General features: G+C 42.1%; 1 protein-coding gene and 1 pseudogene across 1 annotated transcript in view; one reads left to right on the top strand and one right to left on the bottom strand.

Moving 5' to 3' along the window:
* The window catches only part of USP7 (ubiquitin specific peptidase 7), a 64,478-nt gene that overhangs the window by 33,624 nt on the left and 10,647 nt on the right, over nucleotides 1-20,207 (bottom strand). The gene's annotated exons all lie outside the window — the stretch shown is intronic.
* Nucleotides 16,911-17,488, top strand: LOC134380082 (SAP domain-containing ribonucleoprotein-like; annotated as a pseudogene).

Consider the following 20,207-nt stretch of genomic DNA (forward strand, 5'->3'; position numbering starts at 1 on the left):
TTTACTAAACATGAAATTTTGTTGCTTTCAAAATGCTAAATGGTATCTGAACACATGATATACCACATAATAATCTGCTCCATTCAGATCCCAATATTGGCCAATTGCCAAAAAATAATAATCTCCTCCATTTGCAATGATATTTATCTAATGATTACTTTATGTATTATTTATGTATTTTATACAAATCTTATTCTACAATAGCTAATCAGCTTATATTTTAAAATCTTAATATAACTGACATGGAAAGTCATTATTTTGCAACAGGTTTCCTAATTAGTTCAATCCTAAATCCTACATAAAAATTTTGTTGAGAAGACTACTGAACACATGCAAACACTATACATAGGACAAACATTTTAAACTCTTCACCATGACCACATTCCAGTACCTTAAAACATCAAATTATCCTTTCTTTTTCTTTCCCTCACAGCTGGCCAGAGTGAGGGTCCAAACATTTGACGTTGGTGTTGTAACACTGTGCTCTAACCAACAACTAACCAGCCAGCCCCAAATTGCCATCCTTAAAGTGTCAGTAGACAATTAATGTATAATTACGTAAAAAGTCTGGAAAGTATTCAGAAACTGATCAAAACTTTAAGTAATGCCTGGCAAATATAAGAAGTAAGTTCCACTTGCAGCACTCTATACACTATATTCATTAATTTAAAAACTATTTTCTCTTACACTGATACAGGTCCATGATTCAAAAGTAGAAGAAACTGACAAGACATTAGAGTATAAATAGGTTCATACCATATGTCAGCAGAATAGCTCACTACAACTAAAGCTGGCCCTCATACTGCCTACACAGCTGGCTTTCCCTGGCCTATCAGACACTCCAACAGAAATGAAGAATCTCAGGTACAAGCAGGAGATGTGTTTCTTCTAACTACTAGGTGAGTGTGGGCTTGGCCTTCACAATTTCAGAGCTCTTCCACCATTCAGACAGAATACAATGTGATTCAGCACCACGGACAGCACCCTTCCTTTATGCTCTCTCCAAAACCTCAACTATCAGATTATATCCTGAAACTTCTCCAATAATTCCTGAATAAAATCGTGCCCTCCCCCCACCTTAAGCATTTCAAAATACTAAGAAACAGGTATTACCACCCAAATTTTGACATTTCCAAGCCTGACGGCTCAAGTCCCCAAAATAAATATGGTGTAGTACATACATATAACCTCTGTTCATCCCTCCATATACTTTAAATCATCTGTAGACTACTTCCAATATCTAACACAGTGTAAAGGCTGTGTAAATGGTTATCATGCTGCATTGTTTTTATTTTAATTTTTTATTGTTTTCCCCCAAATATTTTCAATCTGTGGCTGGTTGGTTGAATCAGTGAATGCAGAACCCACAGATACTGATTACTTAATTAATTATGCTTACTTAATTGATTGTGTTAAAAGCTATTTCTAAAAACAAACATATACACCCTTTTCTTTTGGCTGGGGGTGGCACATCTGGCCAGTACAGGGATACGAAAACTTGACCTTGGTGTGTCATAACACTGCATCCTAACCAACTGAGTTAACTAACTAGCCAGCCCCAAACATATGCACTTTTAAACTAGTCCTTCGATCACCATCCCCTGAAAGAAAAATTGGTGGAGGGTTTTAAGGAAAGGCGCTCAGATATCAAGAGACAGGAAGGAAAGAAAGGATAGACTCTCTTTGCTGGTTCTTAACTAGCTCAAACTCTCTAAACATCAAACTCTCTAAACTTAAAACATACGTGTTAAAAGAAAAATCAGGTACTTTGAAATGTCTTTCATCCACATCTATCCTCCTAAAACTACAACAAATCATCATTAAAAAGTTTTATGGGGAAAACCCTATGAAGGCTTATTAAATAAGTTATGGCACATTCCACCAATGGAATGCTATGCAGCAGTTTGAGAAACTTTTTTTTAAATGTATGGTAAGTTCTCTAAGGTATGTTTAGTTTAAAAAAAAATTAAGAAACAACCTTTTTTAAAAAAGAAGAGGGTTGTGTGTTAGAATAGGAGTATTTAAATTCTTATTCCCTTTATAAATTTCAGAAGGTGTCTACAGAAACACTGGGAGGATAGATAAGAACCTATTAAGAAGTTCTACAGAAGTGACAATAGAGTTCTTCACTGTATACACCCACATACTCACACTATGCAAATCTTACACTACATAAATCTTAAAAGTAATTTGCTTGAAAGATGTGGACCTGGTACTTTTAGTACCTCAGTTCAAACCTATTCTACTACAATTGCTTTAAAACATGGTTTATAATGCATGAATGCAAAAATGACAGATCATCTTCTGCATGCTAAACAAGACATCCCTTCTAAAATTAGGATCATATGTAAATACAAGCAGTCTAAATTGTGGAAAGTTATACAGAATTCTACAACTGATCTGTAATTCGAAGTACAGACAAAGGTTATGGTTTCATGAGGCCCACTGAAATCAGACTGAGATGCAAATGAATTCAGATTATAGGGCTGGCCGGTTAGCTCAGTTGGTTAGAGTGCAGGGTTATAACACCAACAACAAGGGTTCGAATCCCTGTACAAGCTGGCCACTAACAACAAAAAAATAGTTCATTATCACTTTTTGACCTTTTGGCTGACATTAAGTTCAGATTATAGCTGAAAGAACGGTTTGTTTTGGTGACTTGAGACAGAGTGTGTTTTCACAAAATTATAGCAATAATAAAAATCATGATTGATTCAAGAGATCTATGGATCGTTGTTCACACACCTGCTATGGTTTGAATGTCCACCCAAAACTCATATTGAAGCTTGATCTCCACTATAACAGTGTTAAGAGAGTGGGAAATCCAACTATGGTATTTGAAAGGTAGGGCCTCTGGGGGGTAATTGGATTGTGAGGGCTCTGCCCTCATGAATGGATTAATCCATTTATGGATCAATGGGTTAATGGTTTAATGGGTTATCAGGGCATAGACTGGGGGTTTTATAAGGAGAGGAAGAAAGCATATGGACTCGCTTTTGCCCCCTTGCCATATGACACCTGCACAACCTAGGGACCATGTAGAGAGTCCCCACCAGGAAGAAGGCCCTCATCAGATGTGCCCCCTTGACCCTAGACTTCTCAGACTCCAGAACTGTAAGAAAGAAATTTTATTTCTCTATAAATTACCCAGTTTGGGGTATTGTTATAAACCACAGAAAACAGATTAATATAATACCTTACAGTGTGGAGGTGGGAAAAACTAGTAAATTCTACTCCAGTTTTTTGGCAGTAGGACTAACTGCAATGTGGTGAGTGAAAAAAGCCTAATACTTTAGAATACTGCTATAGTAATAAGACAGGGCTTTTCTGCAGTTGGCCCCTAAAAGGCAAAGCCATCTAGAGTCCTACAGTTGACCCAGATTCTCCTGAGCAATACCCCATCTTTTACATCAAAAATTAACACATTCATGTTGGTTTGAACAATTCGCCCTTTCCCACCCCTCACTGGTACAGAGATAATAGGCAAGGCCAGTGGCTGTGAGATGGCAAAAGATCATGGGTCAGTCCAACAAGGATATGGAGAACAGGGTGGGCCAAAAACAGGCCCCATGAAGCTCCCAACCCACTGCCAAAGCCATTCAAGTCTAGTTCCTAAGGGACTCAGTATCCAGGTTTTTTAAAAGTTCCTCATAAATGAGTTAGGAAGCAAGAGGATTAACATTTTAATTAAGACATGGTAAATCTCTGGACCAGAAATAAACGATGAAAGCACTGATAGCCACAAAAGATCTGTACTAGGTTTCCAGAGACTGCCTGCTTTTACTGTCAAAAACAGATGTGCAAGACTGGCATGTGCATATACTTATTGCTATATAAAAGATTCACGCCTGAGTTTTACGTCCTGCCTAGTTGGGATTTTCTAAGACATGTTAACTCTGATTTGGCCAAACATGAACTACAGCACTAATTTTTTTCACACACAACTATCTAAAATAATGACTAGGGACACATTTGGCAAACACCAGTGATGATGGCAATACCTCAAATAAACAGACAAAAAAGTCCATGGTAGGCCAAATGTTGGGGGGGGGGGGGTTTACCATTCCAAAATACACATATCACACCCAGAAATATAACAGAAGATAGTTTTCATTACTTGTGATTGATGAACCTCTTGACAACAAACCTTGTGACAAGAATCAGAGGCATAATACTGTATGTATTTTTAAATTCCTATTTTTTCAAAACATACAACAGGCTACCTCAGCTAGTTATAAGGCTTATATCTTCTCCCATGGAGGATGCTTGTGGTGAGCTTTCAACTCACCACCTTCCACTTGTGATGTCATAACGCAGAACTACTGTCCCAAAGAACACTTGCCAATTGCTATGAAAATTAGGTAGCACTAATTTAGTGCCTGAATCTCACCCCTGGATAAGACAGACCAGAACTTTGACATTTCCTGTCACTTCACAAAGATTTATCAAACCACCCACAAAGGGGCCAGGGGTGGGGGTCGTGGATGACACACCACAATAAAACCTCACAGCCGTCCAACTAAGAGTCTATGTACTGCCACCAGGTAGTGAGTTGGCCAAAAAGATCCAGCTGTGCCTCAGGTTCACAGGTGTTGTCATTCAGGCCCAACCAGTGATGACAACCTAGCAACCAAAGCTACAGCTCTGTCACAACAGCAGAATACACAGAATGCATGGGCCAACTCTTAGTCCCTGGATTGGTCATACAGAGTTGGAGATTAAGATGTGCTGTAAGGATCCATCAATTCACCTTGAATTCTAAGACAAAACCCTTCCAGCTCCAGCCTGGTCCACCCTCCTCCTCCTCTCATCTCCTCACTTCCTACCACCAAGCCCATTTAAGGATATTACCTAAAATAGAAGTTTATCAAGGGAAATTAGAGAACCTGGATCTTTCTGCTCATGAACTTCAGACTGACAGTATTTCTCAATTGGCAACCCCAAACACATTTCAGAAGCATAGTTTAGAAACGTCAGTATTGGCTCTCTAAATCCACCACTAGCATAAGGAACTCAGTCTGAAATCCTGAATCACCTTCTGGTCCAAGCCTGTGGTTCCCAGCCATGTCTGCATGTCTCTGCAGTAGAGTCTGCTGGGGGAGGGGAAAGGGTTCTCTCATCCACATAAGAGTGACTGCATAGAATCTCCAGGAGATCTGTCTCAACATTCTTTTTTTTTAAAAAAGCATCCCACAAAATTCTTTTCTTTTGGACCAGGAACACATTCAAGCAACCTCATCAACTGAGATAACACAAAGTGGTCCAGGAACAAACATTAATGGAAAAACTCATGAAATCCCAAAAGAAGTCTCAATTTTGGTTAGTAGTAATGTACCAATGTCAGTTCTGTGACAAAAGTACCCTTGTGATGTAAATCAGCAATGGGGGGAACTGAGCAAGGGGCACATGGAAAACTGTGCTACCTTTGCAACCTTTCCATAAATTTAAAATTACTTCAAAATTAAAAGTTTATTTTAAAAAGGCGAAGTAGGGTCGGCCCGTGGCTCACTCGGGAGAGTGCGGTGCTGATAACACCAAGGCCCCGAGTTCGGATCCCATATAGGGATGGTCGGTTCGCTCACTGGCTGAGCGTGGTGCTGACAACACCAAGTCAAGGGTTAAGATCCCCTTACCGGTCATCTTTAAAAAAATAAAATAAAATAAAAAGGCAAAGTAGAAAGCCCTCTCAAGCATAAGATTTTAGGAAAATAACTGACATAAAACCTATAAATGACGATGTTCAGCATAAATCCACATACAGCATACCTTAAAGTCTCAAGCAATCAAAGGTTAAAAAAAAAAAAGAAGTTTGAGAGCTAAAACATGGAAAGACTCCCAACACACATGCCAGGGGAAAGTGTGTAAGAAGAGTTGTTCAGGAGGAGAGGACGGCTGGGTTGGAAGCTTGCATCTGTGTTGGGGCAGGAGAAGCATAGAAAACACTGGACACGCGAGAAGGATCTCCTGTTTACTGAATGCCTACTATGTGCCAGGCCCTGTATAAACATTCTTAGGTAAACATCACAAGCCCTGAGGTAAAGTAGAGCAGGATATTTCCCCCACTCACAGATGAACCTACAGGCTTAAATGGATTATATCACCAGACCAGGGTTACAGTTGGACTGGTAAGGGGAATTACCACAAATTCTGAGCAAACAGGCATGATACTACATAAAGGCTTTTTTTGAAATGTACACTCCCCAAATAACCTGTGTTCCTGTACAATTTCTACTATATCATACTATGTGAGCCTGATTAAACTTTTCTTAATTAAACTTTGAGATAATTGTAGATTCACACACAGTTTTTAATAATAACAGAGACCATGGTCAAGGGTTTGGATCCCCATAACAGCCAGCTGCAAAAAAAAAAAAGAAAAAAAAAGAAAGAAAGAAAGGATATGCCTTTGGGCTGGCCACTGGCCAGTTATCTCAGCTGGTTACAGTGTGGCCTTGTAACACCAAGGTCAAGAGTTTGGATGCCCATACCAGCCAGCCACCAAATAAATAAAAATAACAGAGAGATCATGTACCCTTTTCCTAGTTTCCCCTGTAGCACTATTCTGCAAAAATATAGTTTATCACAACCAGGATCCTGATATTGATGTAATCCAGTAATCCTATTCAGATTTCTCCATATTTACTGTACTCATTTGTGTGTTTAATTCTGTGCAACTTTAGTACGTACATACGTAGGTTTGTGTGTCCACTACCAGTCAAGATAATCCCATGCAACCACTCATCTGCTCTCCATCTCTACAATTCTGTCATTCCAAGAATGTTAAATAAATGAACATACAGTACATAACAATTTGTTCCTTTTTATTGCTAAGTAGGATTCCACGGTAGAGACGTATCACTGTTTGATCGTTCACCTGCTGACATCTGGGCAGTTTCCAGTTTGGGGATACTACGAGTAAAGCTGCTGTGAACATCTGTACACAGGTCCTGGCTTCATATTTATTTTTACTTTTGGATTATAAAAATGAAATGCTTAAGGAAGCACACATTAGCAAGGAAAGCAATGCAGAGACAAGTGAGAGGAAATTATTGGCCTTCCCTCCCCCGATTCAAATGTGAAGGAAACCACCAGTGTGCTGCCTTCCAAGCTTTCCTAATGTTCATATACACATGTGCACACACTGCGTGTGTACTTCACAAAGGAAAATACAGTACGCTATTCACATTACATGAATAAATTCCAGTCTCAGGTCACTATACATGTGCATATGCATAAATATGTACAATTTAATTAATAGCCCCCAAACATTGAGCCATGATTTACTCAACCATCCCCTGCAGATGATCGTTTCCAGCTCTTGTTGTTGTTGCAACTCTGGGTAATGCTACATCATCATTTATCCTGCTACCTTTCTACATATTTTACAGCCAGGCTGTTTTTCTCAAACACATCTGTTCTCCCTGCAAGTTCCGTAGTTGACCATGCTCTTTCCAGTGGCAACTATGGACAACAGTGTTATCCAAGCAGCAGAACAATACCAATGGCTCTGAACAGCTCGGTCACATGACCAGCCCCTACACACAGTCCACACACTGTCCAGGAGAACTCTTCCTCTTCGTACTCACTGTTCCACTACATTTATTTTGAAGACTTCGAACACAATTTCCTGATGTTCCAGTCCACAAAAAAATCCTCAAAATACAGAAACCTAGCTTTAAGTTCACAAGAGGAATAAAAAAAGATAGCTAATAACTCAATGAGAGAGAAAAGATGTACTAAGAACCAAGAAGTTGAGTGCAGCCACCAGGGATGTCTATCATGGGGGGGAAGCCAGGGTAGGTGTGGCCTGTGGGACCAGGCAACCCAGAGCAGGAGGTGAAACAGTTATAACAGTGCCCACTGCACCAAGAAGGGCAAGGTGAGGAACTGGTAAGTTTCACAGGCATCCACATGTACAGTGGCAACCAACACAGGCCATGAGCTACCATGTTCCCTAAGAAACTACTAAGAGTAGATTTCTAGACACTCATGGGGAGTAGGCAAGAGTGAACTGTAGTCCCCTCTGGGGGATTCTCCTAAGGCAAAGGTGGGCCTTAGGGAGGACCCTGGATTATATCCCGTCCTCAGACAGAATCTGTAGGTAATGAAGGAGTGAAGGACACAATAAGGTCAGAATTATCTCTGTTCCCAGACCAGATCTAAAAACCAGTTCATTCTCCCTTCCAGAATTCAACAGCTCACCGTGTACAGCCCCATATAGCCACTGGGTGGAAAGAAATAGGTGCTGACCAGGCAACACTGCCAACAAGCCTGCCATCCCAGTTACAGGCCACACTGCCTGTGGGCCACGAGGAGATCCCCCAACACTTCCCAGCCCTCAACTCACCCCCTTTGTGACTGCCAAGGTATGTGAAACCTCTCAGAAGCAGCCAATTCCTGTATAAGATCCTAAGCAGAGAACTTCAACTATACTTCAAAAATAGTCCTCAAAGATCTTTTCTAACCTGTTATCATGGCATTACCAAGGATTTCACACATTCCCGAAAAGATGGCCACACCCTATCTGCCTGCAATCACAGCAACAACTCTTACTTACACAACTCTTATTTGCACAGTCCACCCACTTCTCTCCGGTTGCTTGTCAAGTGCCTCGAGTGTGCCAAGAACTGGGCTGGGATCTGTGGTTCAGCTGGGAACGAGACAGTCAAGCCTCCTGGTCTCGTGTCACTTACTAGACAGTTGGGGGGATATTTCACATGGCGATAACTGCAGTGAAGGGGGAAATGGGTACATGACATAACCACAGAGCTCGGACAAATATCGCTAGCCACGAATGAAAAGGAGCCAGCCGGGCAGAGATCTCAGAGAAGCAGATTCTAGAAGAGCTCACCCCAACAGGAACAAGGACAGCGGGAAAGCGAAACATGGGAGATGCGAGGTGGGCAGAGCCAAGCCACAGATGGCCATGATAAGATTCTGAATTTCACTCTAATATGTCCCCCCCCAAAATAAAGAGGAAGTCACCCGTGACCTTGGAAGACCCCGTGAAGAACTCTCCTGTCAGATCTGAGATGGTCCCAGTATTTGGACTTTGGTACCACCCTCACACACCATGAAGCATGGCCGTCCTAACCATCACATGCAGGAGGGTCTTCTTGCCAGCCCCTTTGCTGCTTGGCAGAAGACATGGTGAGGGACTGTTCTTGACTACCCTGTCCCTTACTCCTAGTCCTAGCCCGTCAAGTTGGATCCCCGTGTAGTTTAGGACGGAGGCGCTCCCTAGAAACTGTGGCAGAATCAATACTACAAATCTGAAGTGTTTGGATTTGTGATTTTGTACACTCTGGTTATATGGCTACCTGGAACTTCACTTCCAGGAGACAGGCCCATTCTTTGGTGAACCACTGAGGGCCCTGAGGTCAGCACCCACCCAGCTTCAAGGCAGTGGAGCCTAAAGACTAGAATAAGACCACAGTACTGAAACTTGACAGTTAGCTCTATGCTCCGAAATAATCCTGACTTAAATTACTTATATGAAAATAAAGCCCCAAAGAAGGCCACATATAATTTGTGTTCCTGAAATAAAAGTATCTGTTTGGGGCTTTCGGTCTGGCTTCATTATGTAAAAATCATCTGTTTCCTAGAGATCATCCTAGCTACCAATCATGCCTGTCCATAAACACTGATGACTGGTTTTAATGCTGTGATGGGCACTGAGAGGCATACTGCACAACTAAGGAGCTTATAATGATGTCTGTATTGCTTTCTTACACGTATGGTCTGCTCCACAAAACAAACGGGATTATCTGCTAAACTGTGCAGCTCAATCCAAGTGCTGTGGGAGAAGAAGGCCCAGTACACTTGGCAGAGGCAGAGCCTCAAGGACGCTAGGACTAAGCATGTGTACCAACTGGACGAGAAGTATCGGTAACACGTAATAGCCAAAGGATTAACATCCAGAATACACAGGGTTCCCCACACTCAAGAAGAAACAACCCAACTAAAACAAGGAGAAATTCATAAGAAATACAGATGACTAACGTATATGCTCATCTTCCTAAATTAATGTGCGACACCATTAACAGTGAAAAGTATTGGAAATGCCAATTGATTCTGAGGGTCTAGCAATATGGGTGCCGTCAAATGGCTGGCTGGAACATAAATTTATACAAATTCTTCTCCCCCAAGGCAGTATCTATCAAAAAGTCCAATATCCTTTCACTTGAAGTATCATTTCAAAAATCCACTGCAACAAAAATTAGCATACATGCCAACAATATATGCAAGCACTATTTCTTATACTGAAGCACAGTTTTAATTAAACACAAGTTTAATTTTCTGCAGGAACACGTTTTGGTGTTTTAAAAATTCAACTATCTAGGTAAATTTATGTATACAATAAATTCATTCTATAATAATGCAGGATTTCTAAATTTTTATCATATTCATTCTTACAAATTGTGATATTTCTTTATGCCCTGTACCTGACCTATCACTTCTCAAACCACCTCCCTCCCTCCCAACAACGCAGTTTTAAAGTAAAACTGTAATAAGGAGGGAAATGTCCATCAACAGAAGAATCATTGAATAAACTCACACGATGCCCTCAAAGAGCAAAGCAAAGCTTCCATAATGTGTCAAGCACACTGCAGTAGTCACCTTGAGGAATGGAGTCTTTCCTTCCTGCCTTTTTGCTTCCTTCCATGTCATCTGAACGTTTTCGGTGAATATGTGTTACTCTTGTAACAGAAGCAAAAATACATACATGCTCACACAGAGCAACCACAATGCTAAAATAAAAGCGCAGCTGAATTACTTGCTGGGCACGACACCACCTTGGCAGCTCTTTGAAGCCATGCCATAGGGGAAGTGGGTGCAACAGCTGCCTGCCAGAGCCAAGAGGGCGCAGGGACCCTAGAACAAAGGAATTACCTGCAGTACTTGTGGCAAATGGCAGCATCCTCTCTTTCATGCCTGTGTTTCCCTTAAGAACTAGCTTTTTTTTTTTTTTTTTTTTAAAAAGATGACCAGTAAGGGGATCTTAACCCTTGACTTGGTGTTGTCAGCACCACGCTCAACCAGTGAGCTAACCAGCCATCCCTATGTGAGATCCAAACCCGTGGCCTTGGTGTTATCAGCACTGCACTCTCCCGAGTGAGCCACGGGCCGGCCGAAGAACTAGTTTTTAAGGAGACAAGCCAGTTTGGGGGAAAAGGGTAAGGTCAGAGGTAGAAAGGTAGTGAAAATTTAATTAAAAAATTTAACAGAGGTGGGAGCTGGCCCGTGGCTCACTTGGGGGAGTGCAGTGCTGATAACACCAAGGCCACGGGTTCAGATTTCACATAGGGATAGCCGGTTAGCTCACTGGTTGAGCGTGGTGCTGACAACACCAAGTCAAGGGTTAAGATCCCCTTACTGGTCATCTTTAAAAAAAAAAAAAAAAAAAAAAAAATTTAACAGAGGTCAAACATAACCAATTTCAAATAGGTCCTTTCATGTAAATAAAGTCACAAACAGGAACAACCTAGAACAGAAAACTAAACTGATTCCCCTCCCACCCACCCCCCCAATCTTGGCACAGGCTGCCTGCTCGACCCTCAGCCACCTGAGACACAGACCACCACACAGGTTTTACTCGCCTTTAGAGGGGATACTTGCATTGAAGGGCTATCAGACCTTTTTGCAAAACTGGTGGCCAAAGGAATTTTGAAAAGTTCCTGGGAGGAAGACTAGTTTTCTGGGGAGTAACAAAGAATACCTGGTTTTACTGAATTAAAAAAAAACCAAAAACATGAAACCTTGAACTTTTGCTGTGAAGCTGTGAACTAGCAACGTACCATGTGAATACCAGCCATTCTCAAGAGGCAAAAATCACTGGGACAGAAGACAACCATGTTCATGGACTGGAAGACTCAACATAGTAAAGATGGTCTCCCCAAATTAATCTACTACACATTTTAAGCCCAATTCCAATCAAAATATATACATTTATTTTATTTATTTATTTATTTATTTTTAAAAAGATGACCGGTAAGGGGATCTTAACCCTTGACTTGGTGTTGTCAGCACCACGCTCACCCAGTGAGCAACCGGCCATCCCTATATGGGATCCGAACCCGTGGCCTTGGTGTTATCAGCACCACACTCTCCCTAGTGAGCCACGGGCCGGCCCAAAATATATGCATTTAAACACAATTCCAATCAAAAATCAGAATGTGTAATAGCTATAGTCAAGCTAATTCTAACTTTTACAAAATGTTAAAAGATAAAAGAAATAGAGTTGGTAAAACAATTTTAAAAAATAAGAACACAGACTGAGGCATTACATTAACTGATTTTAAGACTCACTCTAAAGCTTTCAGTAATCAAGATGATGTTGCATTGGCAAAGGGAGAGACACACAAACCAATGGGAGCAGACTCCAGAAATAGAACCACGCAAACATTACTACCGTATTTGATTTTTTGATAAAAGGTACAAAAAGCAATTCCATGGGAAAAGGACTGTCTCTTTAACAAATGCTATGGTAACAACTGAAAATGCATAGGAAATACAAAAGAACAAAAAACTCAACCTAAACCTCACACTGTACAAAAAAGCTTCAATCATTCTGAAACGTAAAACTGTAAGACCTTTAGATGAAAACACAGGAGAAAATCTATCACATTGGAAAAGCATTCTCAGACATAATACACCAAAAGCAAGATCCCAAAATGAAAATTTTGATAAACCGTACTTCATTAAAATTAAGGGCTCTTGATCCAAAAGACACCATTAAGAGAATAAACAGAAAAATTATAGACTGGGAGAAAATACAGTCAGCCCTCCATACCCATGGGCTCTGCAACCATGGATTCAACCAACTGAGGATCAAAAACATTCGAAAAAGTCTGTACTGAACATGTACAGACTTTTTCTTGTCAGTATTTACTAATATACTATAACAACTATTTACATAGAAATTTACATTGTATTAGGTACTGTAAGTAATCTAGAGATGATTTAAAGTACATGGGAGGATGTGCAACAGGTAATATGCAAATATCGTGCAATTTTATGTCAGTGACGAGCATCCGCAGATTTTGGTACCCTTGGGAGGTCCTGGAACCAACCCATGGATACAGAGAAACGACTATATTTGCAAATCACATATCTGACAAAGGACTTATATCCCAAATATACAAGAGCTGCCAAAACTCAACAGCAGGAAAAACCACCCACCCAACTAAAAAAATCAGCAAAAGACTTGAACTTCAAAGAGGACATAGGATGGCAAATAAACACATAAAAGGTGTCTGATCATCAGACTGCACCCACCCCTGAGGTCTAGCAGATGCAGAGGTGGCCACTCTGCTGCTACTTACCACTCAGCCATCAGCCCTCTCTGCCAACAAGCAGAAGGTTCTCACATACAGAGCAAATGGCACTGGCGCTGTAACTATAACCCTGTCTCCAATTAGGTCACAGTACAAGGCTGCAACCCATCAATATGTTGTTTTGGGCATATAAATCCAATTTTTTAATATAACTGTATAATAAAATGTGTCAACATTTACAAGATCTGTATAGCTCAGACGAATCAATATTTTCCAAATGACCATTAAATAAATGGTACTAGAAAAGATCCATTCAAAGTGCAAGATAGATCAATGAAACGTTAACTAATAGGGTTCAGATACCATGTGCAATTAACCTTTAAGAAATTATAGTATCATTTGTTGTAGTATCAAAGAATCACCACAGTTATCTACCTCTGTAAGACTGGGTTTTATTTATATTTTAACTAAAATCACATTGCAACTCACTAAAAGCAGAAGCAGATGGGAATCCAGCCATCTTCCATTAACTGAGACAATAAAGAAATTTGCAATTATGAAAAACAATGCCATTCCTCTCACCAACTTTTTTGTTTTGGAAAACAATTATTTTCTATGAAAAGAATGTTATTTGTGTTACCATGTACTGGTTTATATTTTTCAATGAACATTTAAAATTGGTCTCAGTTTTAGTTTTTAATATGCTAATAACAATAGGTCTAACCCACCTAACCAAAAGGTCTTTGGGGTCCTCAACAACTTTTAGGACTGTAATGGGATCCTGACACCAAAAGGCTTGTTATTCCAAAGACAGGACTGGCTGGTGGATTTGTATTGTGCTGCCTCACCTAAGCTAGAACTACATGCCCCTCCTTGCAGATAATTTCCACTTAAGAAACATGGGGTACAATCTGGAGGGTGGGAGTAAGAGGAGTGGCCACATGCCCTTGTGCCTGGAGGTTTGTCTGCCCTCTGGATATGGAGCTTTGTGCAGAAGGGCACCAGTTCCACCACAGATGGTGGTGAGAGGCTCATGTGGATGGGGTGCATCTCAGCCTTGCTCCCCACTTCCACCCTTCTCCCCTTGCAGACTATATACGCCCTGTGGACACCAGCCCCAGCACCAGATCCAAAAACAGACCATGTAACCAACTCCCACAGCCGTGTCCAGTGAAGTCCCTCAAATAAACCTCTTCATCTGTCTCCAGTCGCTCTGCTACTGATTTCAACTGACACCGACTCCCCCCGACATCCTGCACCACCCAGTTAATTCAACTTAGTAGTGCCATATATTCCTAACTCAAAAAATTCCAGTCTTTTTAAAAAAACACTGCATAAAACCTATTACAGATGATGGAACCATGAAAACCTGCACATTTTCTTGATCCAGTGTAAATCACGGTGAGGTTCCACACGATGGAATACGATTCTGCGATAAAAAGCAATGAACTACTAATTCATGGTACGACACAGAGGAAACTTGAGGACATGATGCTAAGTCAAGGAAGCCAGAGACAGAAGGCTACATACTGTATGGTTCCATTTATTTGCTATGTCTAGACTAGACAAATCCACACTGATAGATTAACGGTTGCCTAGGAGGGCTTGGGGGTATGAGGGAAGATGGGCAGTGACTGCTAATGGGAAGAGGGTTTCTTTTTGTGGTGATGAAAACGTTCCAAAATTGACTGCATTGACAGTTACACAATGCAAATATACTGAAAACCACTGAACTGTACACTTCAAATGGGTGAACTGTGGTATGTGAGTTAGATCTCAACCAAGTTGTTATGTGAAAAATCATGGTGATCAGTAACACGTTTTATCAAAAAAGTAAGGGCTGATGCAAATCTAATCCTTTATAATTGTTACCAAGCACGTAAAATTAAGGTTAACTGGCATTTAACACCGTGGCACATTCCAGTCTGATTGAAACTCAAAATATAAAAATGGAACGTTCAAAGCACAGAGAGGGACATAGGCACTGTCCCTGCACTTTACAACCTCAAAGTCTGAAGGGGAAGAAACACAACACAATGTAGTAATTACAGGAAACCAAAAAGTGCCTTTATTTTCATTCACCCAGAAGCCTTGCCCCTGGCACTCTCGCCTGAAATTCCCCTGAACTCAAATCCTAACCATCCCTTAAGGCCCACATCAAGCCTTCCTGCTCCCCTGTAGCCTGATCTCTTCACAATTCCTGAAAGCTACCTGTTCACTTCCGAGGCATTCTTTCTGCCCCTCATTAATGATCTGTCCACATGACCTATCTATATCCTGCTGGCGTTCCTAAGCAGAGACACCTTATCACTTCATGTTTGTACTCCCCCGACCCCAGGTACTGAAGCAGTGATTACCAGATTACCAGCAAGTATGCGTCACATCGAGCAGGTGTGGGGAAACTTCTCCCTAGGTTAAAGCAGAGGTGAAACCCAGTTAATAGGCTGCATCTAGAGAAGCAGCTCCCGACAAAACTGTTGTGCCGATGGAGGTGTTCTATAGCAGTGCTGTCCAATACAGAAGCCATGAGCTAAACATGCCCACTGAGCCCTTGAAAGGTGGCTGTTGTGTCAGAGGAACTGATATTTTTAAACTTATTCAATTTCATGTAATTGACATTTAAGTAGCCATATGTAGTTACTGATCACACGAAATATGGCTAGTGAGTCTGAGTAACTGAACACAATTTTAATTAACTTAAATTTAATCAGCCACGTGTGGCTAGTGGCTACAATACTGGACAGCAAAGGGCTAGAAAGCACACCATCCCCCAGAGCCTAGGTTTCTACATCTGCACAGTAAAGGCGGTAATAGACACTTTCTGCTCTAAAACAAAATTATACAACCTAGTGCCCTCAACTGCTATCAACATACTCAAAGTAAACGAGTATTTTAAGAAAAATAAAAGCCCTTTTTAAATAGCCTCTGATTTTAAAAAAAACACTGCCCATTAACAGCAAACTTTTAGATTTGTAGTACTAATTCTTCCTCTCTCCATATCCCCCCAGTGTAACTAATAACCCCAACTTTGGAATCCTGAAGACTTTTAGCTCTCAGCAGGGACTGAGCTTTCAGCATCACATTTCCCACAGTACTGAGAGTGCTGAAGGAGACAGCAACAGATCTAAATTACTGCCCCACCCCTGCCTGTCATTAGCTCAGCACTGCTAAGTGTTCAAGGTACAGAAGCTGTATGACTGGCTGCCATGCATCCTGAAGCTCAGCTGGTCGCCTCAAGGATCATTTTTTTTCCTCCTGACTAGGACACCCAAGGGTTACCTCCTTTAAGTGCACCTATCTTTTCCTGGCACTGATGGATATATAAACAGTTATCTTCGTGTGTCACTGCATGTCGTTTATTCTGTGGACATTGTCACTCCTAAGTAAGCTGAGACCAGAACTTGTGTCTCCCATCTTTTTATTTTTCCCAGCAGAACCCCAGGCACAACTCATCAATAAATAACCATTCTATCTGTTATCTGTACACTGACTGAAAACATCCATCTGATGCAAAAAAGAAATCACAGTTCCTGTGCATTGTGTCAGCAGAGGGGCTGGTCATAAAACTAAGATTGGAAAGCTGCACTGGAGTGGAGTGGGGTAGAGGGACACCAAGACGGCCACAGACATGGTATGCTCCATACACTGAAGCTTGCTGGACCAGTGGATACACTGGTGACCAAGGGAATAAAGCAAGATCTCATCAACAGGCTCCAGGCATATCTTGAAGAGCATGAATGAGATGATGCACTTGGAAATGAAACAGAGGAAGAAGAACCAAAGCCCACAGAACTGCCTATCGAAGAGGAAGAACCCCCTGAAAAAACTGCTGATGTGGCAGCAGAGAAGAAAGTGGTAAAAACTACATCAGAAATACCACTGACCGAGAGAATTCAGATGTGGGCTGAATGATTTCAGGTACCTGTGAGCTTGGAGAGGAAGGAAGTTGGTGGGCAGCTAGGTTTGGGATTTCCTCAGTTCCAACAAAAGGTCTGCGATCTGACACCAAGCCTATGCTGAACCCGCATAAGCTAAAGCAAAGGGCTCAACAATTTGGTGTGAATGTCTCTTCAATCTCCAGAAAGTGGGGACATAAGAAGCTAAAGAAGAGGAAGGAGTAACTTGGGATTGCCACAAATTCAGCTGGATCTGGAACCGCAGAGGAAACAGAGGCAGAGAAAGAAAGAGCAGAGCACTTTGGGATCATGTGATGAAACGTTCCTGATGCTTTCTCTCCTCCAGCGGCTTCCAGTCCTGATGCTTCTTGGTCACATATATACCTAAATGCACAGTCATGTGCCTACGTCATGCTACACACCCAGTAAGCGGGGCCCCTGGGCACACCCGTGAATTCCAGCAGCAATTTTTTGACTTACTGCTGGTTCCAACTTCAAGGCTGTTACATTTCTGTTTTTCATTACTTTGCTTGTTAATTTTAAAAAAGGTCATGTTTATTTAAGCTTTCCTGAATCAATGACTTTATAGGCAAAGACTCAAGTTAAACCAAATAAGAATTTCTGGATTTACAACTCTAGTCTTGCTATAGTTTCTGACTGCTACAGTCACTTTACCAACTAAATGTTCTTCCTAAAGTTACCCATGAAGATACAGTAATATATCTTTAAAATTCACTGTCAGGAAAAAATGCCCAAAAGGAAAATATTCAAAATATGCCACACAAAAATAAATGCCGCACAGCTGCTAGAAGTTAATGAAGCAAGGAGACTGGCCTCTTAGTCACCTAATTTCTTTCATTCTCTGCCCAGTTCAGGAATCCTGAAGCTCTGGTACCTCTGACCCAGTTTTCCTTCCACCTCGTGAAAGCTGCTGTCTTACAGCAACTGGGTGACACAGGTGACGGGGAGGAGACCGAATGGCTGGTCAGGGCTTCAAACAGGACACGGCCTATGGTGCAGGGGCTCATTGACCCGTTTCTCAAGTCAGCTGGGGTTGAGCAATCTGCATGGGCTTGGAGAGAGCTTGCGGGTACCTTGGAGCCTCGCTCTGCTCATCTGCAAATGCAGAGAAGGCTGTGGGGAGGAGATGAACTGAGAACCTGCATCAATGAGATCTATACTGTTGTTTAAGATGCCTTAATGTCCAACTCTGGACATCTAGAGCATTGGGGACTCTGGAATGCAGTATACTTGTGCCCTGAGCCCCAACTCACCAGACTCAGGCCTTGTCACGTTTCAACCTCTCCATATACTCAGAGGTACATACAGCCCAGGATGGTTTTACTCTAGGGACGATTCATTTCAGCTCAGGAACTTATTAAAACGTGACTAGGGCTGGCCAGTTAGCTCACTTCGGAGAGCACAGTGCTGGTTAACACTAAGATCATGGGTTCGGATCCCTGTACTGGCCAGTAGAGAAATAAATAAATAAATAAAACAGGTTACTGAATACCTGGTTCACAAAGGAAGAAATCTACCAACATGTAATACTTTGCTGTTATATTCTTATGCCACCATGTTGCACTGGCTGTAGTGCTTGGGGGGCTTCAGCCTATCTTAGCAGTGAGCTACTTTCTATATTCAAAGTGTGTGGTGAACCACACAAAAACCTTCAGACTATGGAGCCCAGCTGCAGTTTACCACTTTGGGGTGGTGAGGTAAGAAACATGGGGAAAGGCAGCAGGGGTACTTAAATAAAAAGGCAGTAACCACTACTTTTCCTTCCAATGGCATCTACTGGCTATGATGAATCGTGAATGGCTGTAAAGCCAGACCGCTGGGTTCCAATCCCAGTTCTGCCACTTGTTCTGGGTGACCCTGGGTAAGTTATTTAACGTGCTCAGTACCTTGTGTTGTTTTGCTGTAACTGGGGGTGATGACGTACCCATTTCATAGAGTGTGCATAGAGACCGGATCACACAGCCTGATACGCGAGACCTCCGTGTGAGTGTGTTACCGCAAATTCATCGGGCCTCTCTGCAGCTTTCTACAGGTTTCAGGTCCAGCTATACCAGCTGGGCACCCAGGTGCTGCTTCTCACCTACCTCATTGGGTCCTGTTTAGTTTCCTCTGGCTGCTGTAACAAACTACCACAAACTTAGTGACTTAACACACTTATTCTTTTACAGTTCTGGAGGTCAGAATGTGAAATGGGTCTCACTGGACTAAATCAAGGTGTCGGGAGGGCTGCGTTCCTCCTGCAGGCTCTAGGGTAACATGTTTCCCTGCCTTTTCCAGCTTCTAGGGGTCACCCACATTCCCTGGTTCCCCTTGAAATCTTCAAAGCCAGCAGGGGCCAGTGAACTCTTCCTCACATCCTGTCATGGACACTGACTCTCCTGCCCCCTCCCTTTCCCTGTTAGGACCTTTGTGATGACACTGGGCCTACCCAGTTAAGGCAGGATGACCTCATCTAGGGATCCTGAACTTAACCACATTTGCGAAGTCTCTTTGCCATGACCATAACATTCACAGGTTCCGGAGATTAGGGTGTAAACATTTTGAGAGGAGAAGGGAGAGTAGCACGATTTTGCCTTCTACAGACTCTAAACCTCTAGTCACAGACACTGGCAGATCCCAGACCCATAGTGCTATTCTGCCCCTCCTGCTTCTAATCACAATAGTCCCTCTTTTCAGACTTAGCTGTGTCACCTCCTTGGTGAAACCTCACTCGCCTACTGCTTCTGCAAGTAGGCCAGTCCTGTCTTTCCTTTACGCTGTAACTGCCCCTCTCGGCCACTTCATCAGAGCCCCTCACTGACGCTCTCCCTTGCACGTGTGTGCAAGGCTCCTTCACTCTTTGAAGCGCTCAAGTCTGGGGGGTGGCACCATAACCCAGCAGCCAGCACTGTACCTGCCTGTTGGCGGTAGGTGTTTGATGAACAAAGCCCACACCAGGCTCTGTGGGCGCCACAGCAAGGACAGTGCTGCTGCCCAGTGATCGGTGACCCACGTGGACATAAAGACAAATAAG

The sequence above is a fragment of the Cynocephalus volans genome, chromosome 6 (assembly GCF_027409185.1).
Source record: "Cynocephalus volans isolate mCynVol1 chromosome 6, mCynVol1.pri, whole genome shotgun sequence".
NCBI classification, from domain to species: domain Eukaryota; kingdom Metazoa; phylum Chordata; class Mammalia; order Dermoptera; family Cynocephalidae; genus Cynocephalus; species Cynocephalus volans.